This window comes from Urocampus carinirostris, chromosome 4 (assembly GCF_059441175.1).
Source record: "Urocampus carinirostris isolate Australia breed hairy pipefish chromosome 4, RoL_Ucar_1.0, whole genome shotgun sequence".
Classification (NCBI taxonomy): domain Eukaryota; kingdom Metazoa; phylum Chordata; class Actinopteri; order Syngnathiformes; family Syngnathidae; genus Urocampus; species Urocampus carinirostris.
This window is the reverse complement of record NC_142352.1, coordinates 34,286,829-34,297,317: the sequence shown is the minus strand read 5'-3', so window position 1 is coordinate 34,297,317 and position 10,489 is coordinate 34,286,829. Positions and strand designations below refer to the sequence as shown.

General features: G+C 39.4%; 1 long non-coding RNA gene across 1 annotated transcript; it reads left to right on the top strand.

Moving 5' to 3' along the window:
- The first annotated feature begins 290 nt into the window (after positions 1 to 290).
- Positions 291 to 9,725, top strand: LOC148367404 (uncharacterized). Its single transcript, XR_015850198.1, has 3 exons — positions 291 to 392; positions 1,880 to 1,925; positions 9,477 to 9,725. It is a non-coding gene; the product is annotated as an uncharacterized LOC148367404 (long non-coding RNA).
- The last annotated feature ends 764 nt before the right edge of the window (positions 9,726 to 10,489 follow it).

The window sequence follows — 10,489 nt, the reverse complement described above, 5'->3', positions numbered from 1 at the left end:
GGATTTATTTACCGGCGTTTCATTGGCTAACCAATGTGTCAATCATCATTTGAATCGATCACTATTGGCTGAAGTTATTCGGAGCCTCGGATTGGATAGATGGCCAAACCAAACCCTGCAATTGGCCGAAAAAGATGTGTCAATCATCAGTTAAATCGATCGCTATTGGCTGAAATTATTCAGAGCCTCCAATAGGCTAGATGACCAAAACAAATCTTGCAATTGGCCAAGTTTAGCAATGGCGTAGCAAACTTAGCAAGCTTGCTAAAGTACACCATAGAGAAACATGTTTTATCAGTCTGTATTTGCAAATAATTTACTCTCCTGGATTACTTCACTAACGGTTGTAAGAAGACCATGATTGCGTATCATTATTGAACGTGAGAACTTAGGTGAGTTATGCGGCTTTATGTTTTCCCGGTATCTTGTTTTAGAACGATCTTGATGTTGCTGTGATGAGTTGAGTGAATTAAACTCAATTCCAAGTGTTTATTGTCATATGCACAGTAAAGTTGCGAGTGAAAAAGAAAATAGAAACATAGAAATGTTTGGCATTTCTTGAATCCCAAGACTTCAACCTTCCGAATGATATTTGAAATGACGCATTTAAGTGACATCGTACGGACACCGCATCCGCACGTGTCTACGACACTTATTTGCTTCTTTGCAAGCTTTGGGAATGTTAAGGGGGTAATCAGTTGGACTGAATCATCTGACTGTTTTGTCCACGTTCCCATTGTAGTGCCTTATAATCCGGTGCGCCTTATCTATGGAAGATATAGGACCAAAAACTATTTTTTGGGGGTGCGCCCTATAACCCGGTGCGCCCTATAGTGCGGAAAATACGGTATATATATATATATATATATATATATATATATATATATATATATATATATATGAGTGTGTGTGTGTGTGTGTGTGTGTGTGTGTGTGTATGCCTCCCTTTCTAGATCTGTCTCTTTCTAGATCTTTCTCTTTCTTGATTTGCAAGTCATCTTTATTTGTGTATCCCTCAATCACAAGCAGTCTCAAAGGGCTTCACAGACCACAGATTATTGCAACCTACACAGTATTATTACACCATCCCCTGATCTAAAACCTACACAAGGGCAAGGAATATTTCAAAGACCTCAAAAAAAACCTTACAAGAAAATAAAACCTACGATTTATTCAATCTAGTTTCAGCAAGTCCATGAGACTCAATGATTGCTACTTACTGAATACAATGGGAATTTTCCTGCTTGTGAGTGTTTTTGTTTTGTTTTGGTTTTTAAGTGATCCGGGGAATATTGATCTTAGAATAACACCCATTAACACCCAATTGTTTAACTGTTTGCCCACAGTTCCCCTAATGCAAGTTTAAGTCAAATAGTGTTGTTTTCCCCTGTTTTATTTGATTGCCTCCCTTCCACCTCTGTCCCTTAATATCATTATTTAGTCCCACGTGTCATGTTGTATTGGATTTGTTTCAGGAGGTTTGTTGTAAACAAAAACCCATTAAGACTTCAAAAAGTATGTTTTGATTTAAATATACAAAGTCACGATTAAATGCTGCGTGTGGTCACCTTTCAGATTATGAGATTAATCACTGGGTTAGTCAACTGTTTTTCCTCATAAAAATATCCAAACACTGCTGGGGATTTCTAACAGGGGATACACCACAGCATATATATTCATACCTGTCAACCTGTAGGGTTTTGCCATACAAAGTACGTTTTTTTTGCATTTTAAGACGAGTAGGACGTACAAGGAAATCTGTACGGAAAAACGCAAAATTGTAAATGGCATGCGACTGCCGCCTGGGGATTACCTATCATGCATTTTTCCTAAAAAAAAAATTAAAAAATGTTGTACAATTATTTTGTATTTTGTACAGGAAAATACGACGGTTTGTACGGGCACGGAGCCGTGGAGGTTGACAGGTATGTATATATTTTTAGTACCAACATTATTTTCTCAAATAACTACATACAACTTTAAAAGTTAAAAAAAAAATGAAATGGGTTTTTTTTATGTTAGATCTGTTTTAGAACAAAAGCCAAATGAGTCACCACAAAATACTGTATAATAAAGTCACCGAGACAACTGAAGTACCTTCCATTACACAATATTTTGGAATTAGAGTCAGCAGTGATGACAAAGTATCAATTGTCTCTGTTGCCATAGTTACAATGGATTTACAGGTTTTTGTTGAACAGTTTTGGTTTAAGCTCTGGTAGAGGTTCTCGCAAAGATTTGGCAGGCAGGATGCAGAAGCAGATAGCAGCAAGTAGTGTGAGGCGCTAAAATTGTGCCCACTACTCGGGCATAACCTTGATAAGTGGCAGAGGACACCTGGTGAGAGAGAGAAGGGCTAGCCTATCTACATAATCCCAGGACTATAACATCAATTCGAATGCTTGCTCAGTATTGATAATACCGATATTTGAGTCAATCTGCCGACCCCTATTTGAGGGATTTGAACTCTGGCAGGATGTGATAGCACATTGGCAACACTCATACATTGCAAACTGGTGAGGAACGCAGACAAAGGAAAGAAACTGAGAAAATATTTTGGTCTTCCTGAGAGGCAGGAAAAGAAAGATAGAAGAACCCGTCACCTCATCCTCATTTCCAACAAAGCGAGGTATTAAAGAAACACCTGTGGTTTGAGCTCTAGAAAAGATCCGAAGATGGCCCAGCTTTCGCTTTCCTCTCCGGCTCCAATCATCAGCTTCCTCATCGCCGCCGCTCCCAACCACCCCCGCCTTCGCCGCATATCTTTCTGGCCTGGGGCGTAATCTCCTCTCCTGACAAAAAATGAAAGGAAGGGATGCTGACATGTAATAAAGCCCGAATGATACTGTTTGGGGCGAAGGCTGCTGACTGAGTCTGGTTTCTTTCCTGCCTTTCTGGAAATGGAGAGATGGCGTGTATATTTGCACGCAAATTAAATTACTGATGTGCAGATGCCTGTAAATGACTTGTGGACAGGAATAGTATAAAGAAGGTAAAGCCCAGCACAGAAGGAAATAAAATTGAATAAATGCAAGGGTTGGGTGTTCTCCTGAGTAAGCCACGTTTGTTTTTTGTTTTTGTCACCACTGGAACGCGTCGCTTTTAGCACTTCAGCCCGAGGTGAAAAAAAGTATTTCTCATTCTCTCCATCTTCCACTTTCTTCATTTTTCTCGCAGGTTGCATCTCTTCTTTCAAGCGCTTTGTTTTGTTTTGCTCATGCTTTCATTCGCTCCCAGGCAGCTCTGAATTGAAATGAATCCATTCCTTCTGCCGTTTCATGCTACGGCAGATGACACGAGCCTTTTTTTTTTCCCAGAACAGTCAGTGCTGTCATTGAAACATATTGCTCCTGTTTCTACGCAGGCCTTACACAGGTGGCATCATATTTCAAGGCTGTGGATAAAAAATGCGGAACAATTCTTAACAAGGCTTTCTTATTTTTCTGCAGCTTCCTAAGTTTCCTTTTAGCCTGTGTGTGTGTTACTAGACCAGGTGGGATTGTAATATGGCCAAGAGAGCAGCTGTGATACTAAGGCATGTATGTCAAACTCACGGCTCGTGGGCAACATACAGCCCGGCATATAATTACATCCGGCCCGTGAAATCATTTTATATAAATCTAATTTAATAGCCCGGCATATAATTCTCAAACTACATGTCCCACAATGCAGCGCTTCAAATTTGCATTAGTTAGCTGTAGCCTGACAAGCGCAGCCACTTTCAAAACCTACCTACTGACAAACAACATGTCAGCCAGTTTAAAGAGGTGCATTATATTGAGTCTTTAGTGACAGGAAGCGCAGACGTAATGCATGGGGACGACCTTCTATCTGTCACAATGTAACGGAAGGCTAAACGGAGAAAATCAGTGTGACATTTCTGCTGCTGTGGATTTCGCCGATTCTAAACACTCACAATGGCCGAGCAAAAAGTTGAGTATGAAAACAGAGCGTTTCAAAGCTGCTCAATATATGTTAACTGACATTGCCGGTAAACCCATTTGTCTTCTTTGTGGAGCTAATGTGGCTGTTATCAAGGAATTTTATGTAAAACGGCACTATGAGAAAAAACCCAATCAGGATAAGATGAAAAACCTGCACGCAGAGCAGAAGATACAGAGAGTTGAAGAGTTAAGAAGAATATGAAAATCTGGCAGATGTTTCTCACCAAACAAAATCCCAAAATGAAAAGCACAAATTAGATTTGTATTAACATTTTTTTTTTCATATTTTGAATTTGTATAGTTTTGCAAGATGTTTTTATTTAGAACAAAGTATTTTAAGTTTTTTTAATGTTTAAATTTGTTTATTCTGGAATAAAATGTTTAAAAAAACGTCAAGTTTTAGTTTATTCAGCAAATATGTATCCTGTTCGGCCCCAACCAAAAGTGTGGTCTAAGTTTTGGCCCTCTGTGCCCCCCTGCTCTAAGAAATAAACTTCCCACCTTCCACAAATTCAGCATTGCCAGCTGGGTACTAACATCCCCGCAAGCTCCTGAGCCTCACCTAGATTATCTTTACAGCTGCCTCCTTTTATGTCCTTCAGTCTCAGGAAATGAGCACCTGAGCTCTTATTCCTCCCCCTTCTTTATCAACAAACGAGGCCCGCTTTTGGAGCAACCTGGTCCCCACCCCAGCCCCCCCGCTGCTCCAGATTACAGCTCATTAGTAGTTGCAGAAGAATCAAAGCCCACACCACTGCCTCCCCTCGGATTCCTACAAAGTTTCCTGTGAGACCCCAGCAGCGCAACGTGACGTATCATCACAAACGGTACATGAAAAAAAAACGGCAAGGTTAGTCAGTTGCACAGTGCCAGTATTGCCTCCCCAAGTACTTTTTGACACATTGCAGTATTTCAGGCTTCAAACATAGACATAAAAAAACTCAAAATAATTTCCAAGAATCAACAAAATGAGAGATACAATCATAAAAATAAAACAAATTGATTCAACGTCGTATATTGTACACATAAATTTTTTGGGAAAAGTAGGCGTGGCAAAAATGTTGGCCCCCTCTAAATAAATACTTTGTACAACTTGTTTTTGCTGCGATCATAGCCACAAGTCTTTTTGGTTCCGTCACTCAGATCTTTCTAAAAATGCTCTATAGGTGTGAGGTCTGGACTTTGGCTCGGTCGTCCTAACACTTGTATAGTTTTAAACCATTCCATATCGATGTTTAGGGTCGTTGTCCTGTTGGAAGGTAACTGCACCCTATTGTCAGGTCTCTTGCAGATTTTCTGCCAGAATCGCCCTGAATTTGGCTCGATCCTTCTTCCCATTAACTGTAACAATTTTCCCAGTTCCTGCTAAAAAAAAAACAACCCCAGAGCATGACGCTGCGACCACCATGTTGGACATTGGGATGTTTTCAAGGTGATGTGTAATGTTACTCTTACACCAAACCGAATGCTTTGCATTCAGCCCAGAAAGTTCAATTTTGGTCTCATCTGACCAGAGCACCCTATTCCCCATATTATTTGTCTCTTCCATGTGGCTTTTTGCAAAGCAAAACAGGCCTTTTTATGGTATTCTTCCAGAAAGGGCTTTCTTCTTCCCACGCTTCCATTAGGAGCAGAATTATGCGGAGTAGGACTAATCTTTGTGCTATGCACAAATTGTACCACTGTCTCCGATTACTTTTCTCCTGGTGTGGGTCAAAGGTTTATAGGGACGGCCAGGTCTTGGTAGGTTTGCAGCGCTTTCATGCTATCTCCATTTCAATATCATTGCTCACACAGTGCTCTGGGGGGAGTTTAAATGTTGAAAAATCTTCTAGTATCCCACTCCTGCTTTGAACTTTTTCACAACTTTATTCCAGACTTCCCTCGTGTATTCTTTAGTCTTCATAATGCTGTCTGTCTAATGCCTCCATTAACATACATCTGAAGCCATCACAGAGCAGGTGCATTTAAACTGAGACTAAAAGCACTCGGTCATTGTTAGTCATTTAGGTAGACATTGGATCATTCACAAGTTATCAGGGAACTTCTAAAGTCAGATGAGAGACTTAACTCTCAGGTGAGAGTTAAGATGAGAGAACAGGGGGCCAGGATCTTCGCAACACCTACTATTCCATTTGGTTTGTTTTTCGTTGTAAATATAAATTGTTGAAATAAATTTGTTCCACTTTACCATTGTGCCTCACATGTTGATTCCTCTGAAATATTTTCAGTTCTTTAGATTTAAGTTTGAGGCCTGAAATATGACAAAAAGTTCATGAGGGGGCCAATACTTTTGTTAGGCACTTGTAGGTAAAGGATTTTGTGACCAGTAACGGGACTGATTCATACACACAGCAGATCTGAATTTAATGAGGATTTCTGATTATATTGTAAGATACTTTTGAATCAATTTAGTCTTATAATAAATACATTTATTTTCATTCCGCTGGCAGATATATCTCTCTATCCATCCATCTATTATCTGCACTGCTTATCTTCAGGAGGGTGCTGGAGCCCATCCAAGCTATCTTCGGGCAGTGGGCAGGGGACACCCTGAACTGGTTTCCAGCCAGTTGCAGGGCACACAGGGACAGACAATTCTCTCGCTTATTCACACCTAAGGACACTTTTGACCAGCCAATTAGCCTGACATGTATGTTTTTGGGAATATGGGAGGTAACCGGCGTGCCCGGAGGAAACCCACGCAAGCACAGGAAGAACATGCAAACTCTGCACAGAAAAGCTGGTAGCTGGATTTGACCCCATGGCTTCAGAACTGCGCCGCCGAAGCGCTAACCACTCATTTACTGCGCCTTGCACTCTCTCTCTCTGTCTCTCTTTCATATATAAGATGTTTTTAATATTATAAAATAACACTTACTTCAACAATCTTTCCATCCTTTCCACTTGATCTACAGTTTGCCTGTTACACACACACATATTTCATATTAATTCACAAAAAAAATCCCAACCAAGATTGTAAAAGATTAACAAGAGGTCTACAGGGTCATGGGCACGTATCGGACCTTTTTTTTCACATGAATAAACAACACTTAGTGAGCCAGCTTGGCAGTTGGGCTTTGTACACTACTCCAGTGCCTCTGCTTTATTCTCTCTTTTGTTGCATAGAATAAAACGTGCAAAGAGTGCTTCTCTCAAACTGTCAGCTGCACCAGGCAATGCGTGGTAATTGCCATTGAGAGGCTTTGTGTTTTACTTTCATTATCTTTTTTTGTCCCTCTTCCTTCCTGTTTCAGACCATGGGAATTCAAGCCCATCTTTCCGACTTTGAAAAGTTTTTCCTTGCCTCTCATTGTTGCAAGATGCAGTAGCAGATGCAAATCTGTTCTTGGTTTGTTATTTCTGAAAAATAATTAGTAGGCTTGTTAATCTGATCAAAAGAGATTCACTTTAGTATCATGGATCATTTTCTTTGGGAAGTAAGGTGAACTTGTGGGAGCACTGATGTGAGAGGTTTGCCATTTAATTTTGATTAATTCCCATCATTCGCTTTGGCGTTCAGACATAAATGCCTCCAATTACGGAAGTGTCACAGGATTTGATTTTAAACAGCTATGCAGTCAGGCAGAATAGTAAGAAAATACGCCCAAGAGAAATAATCCAAACCGTTTACATCTTCTAGTTCGGCTGGAGGGCTTCACATTCGGCTGGAGGATTTAATCAAATGCATCCTCCGAGGCTTCTTCACACGAAACAAGACAACATGATAGCAGTGTTGTGGGCTGTGGGGAGCTGCCGAAAAAAAAACAAAAAAACGCAGTCAGTCATACTGCCGCCCAGCCCTCCGGCACAGCTCAGAAACACGCTGCCTCGTGCAGTTGCCTCGACGGGCTTGCGCTCACCCTTGACCCTGCAGTCATCTTGACGGGAGGAGCCTCTGACAGCTCGTCACCTGGAGTCCTTCTCCTCCCACGGACGCTCAAGCATGAAGATTACAATAAGCGGGACGTTGTGACGTCTTCAGACTTCCAATCAGACAGAATTGCGTCGGACTGACTGACACAGATTGTTCTAAATGCGCAAAAAAAGGCAACCTCTTATCTCGGCTCCGTGACTCACTCATTGTTGTGGTCGGGTTCTTCTTTTTCTGTTGTCCACGTCTCGCTGCCGGCTCGACTCAACAAAATCCAACTTTAGTTCATTTGACTTGACTCCAACCAAATAAATGTTTCTTTGAAAACTTTAGTATCAAGCCTCTATGTACCCCAATAATAAGAAACTCAGTTAATTTTCTGAATGCCATAAACCCGAGATATTTTTGTTCTGGATCTAAATCAATATGAGACAAAAACTCACTATTTCAATTTGAACCAACCACAGGACAAAACAACCTATGCTACAATAGTCCCATTATTTAAGTTAGCTAAAATATAAAGTATAAGCAGCTGTCTTTGTTTTTTATTTTGAAATTATTTCCAGGCCTTTACTGCAGCATCTTTCAGGTTTTGGTTATTTATGGCGGTTTATTTCTTCAGACTTTTATTCAGTAGGTAAATTCATTTCTCTTATAGGTAACTGCTGGGAAATCCACTTAGCCTGAAAAATGTTGGCGTAGAGTCTATGCCATAGACAATCTGTGTCCCGCCACCTGTTTAATTTAACTTCTTGGACAAAGTAACAAGAACTGAAAAGAGCAGTTCTGTTTCAACCTTTTATTGCAAAGAAACAAAATAAACTAGAAAAATAAAATAGTCTGGGCTTGTGAACAAGACAAACTCATCCCTTATCAAAAAATGGCTGCCCCTTTTTTATTGAAAAGAGGCGTGGATAAAAAAAAATGAAATGTAACAAAAAATATAAAAGTTAACTGAATTTTTAGTCAAGGCAACTAAGTCACATCTTCACAATAGACCTTTGTGAAGACATTAACTAACTGGATTTTGCAGGTGTTATAATAAGAATATTGTAGACTGATCAAAACACCATTTAGACAGACTTCTGGGTAAGAAAAACATTTAATGGATACATGGAACCATTAAATAAATATAGCAAGTAACTACTTTATTCAAATATGTGGATAAACATAAAGTGCATTTATAAGTAACTTTAACAGTGTACTGCAAACATTGTTATTACCCTGTTGACCAAAAGTGTTAATAATTTTAAGCATTATCTCGATATTGTACTGTATTGTTAACTTGTTTTTTCTTGTAAGGGGAATACTAAAACCTAGAATTAGTCAAGTTATCTAACATGACTTTATATATTTTATCAACTCAAACGTAACTCAATTTTGTACAATTCACAATCACTACCACAAACGTTTGCTCCTTTCAAGGATTTTTAAAAATTGTTGTTTTTCTTGTTTTCCAATGAGAAACGAATTAAGAATATATTAGAATGAAAAAAAACCTTAGAACCCAATTCTGCCAAGAATATGTTTATAGCAGTGTGTGTTTTACAGTATCATGTTAATGTATGATGAAGCTTCTTTTAATTTGTTTGGATTTCTTCTCTGTAAGCTGCAAGATAAACACACTTTTTTCACATCTGTTTTTTCTGCTGTTACAGTGATTAGTGAAATCGGCGACAAAGATGAGAGACCGTTTCAAGAGGCAATCATGGATCATAAGCAGTCCCTTTGTTTAGACATGCTTTCGACTTTTCATCACTTTTATTGTCATTACACCACAGAATTGTGATCAAATATCTTTGTGGTAAATCATTTATTTGCAAAATCCAAATGTGTAGTTTGATTCCATTTGCTAATGATTGTTTTAAATATTTTGGTATGGCATATTACACGCGGGTGGCATGGGTTTGAATCCAGCTACTAGCCTCTCAGTGCAAGATTTGCATGTTCTACTTGCGTGCTATCTATCCGGGTACTCCGGTTTCCTCTCACAGCACAAAAACATGCATGGCAGGTAGATTGGCAAGCCTAAATAGCCCCTTGGCAACCAGTTCAGGAAGTTCCCTGCCCACTGTCCAAAGATGGCTGGGATGGGTTCCGGCACCTCTGCGACCCTAGTTAGGATAACCAGTGCAGATAATAGATGGATGGATGTTATATTGTCGTTTGTTTTCTTTAAGATCTTTTTAAACATCGTATTGTGATACAATTACCCTACCCTGTTGGCAGGGGTTGGCAAAGACGTCCCTCTCCATATTATTTGTGGAATTCTTCAAAGTCTTCATAATATTCCTTTCATCAACGTCTTGCTCGGCAAACCAGTTTGATATTTTTCCACGGAATATGGTCTTTTGCTTTCCGTCACCTTCACAAACGTATTAGCTATCCCAAATATCTATGCTTCAATTGCACTCATCTTTAAAGATGTTTAATGTTCTCCTGTAGACAGTTCTCTACTCTTTTATGTTGGTTTTAATCAAATCTCACAAGTAAAAATGTATTCCATAATGGACTTTAATGTTTGGTCAGATAATCCAAGAGAAAATCACTAAATTATGTTTTTTGTTCTGAAGCCAAGAAGTATACTAATAACCTTCGAGTGCAAATCGTGAAAATCTTGAGAAGTTCACTTGACGTCGCCCATCACGGAAAATCCAACAGCCATTTGTCA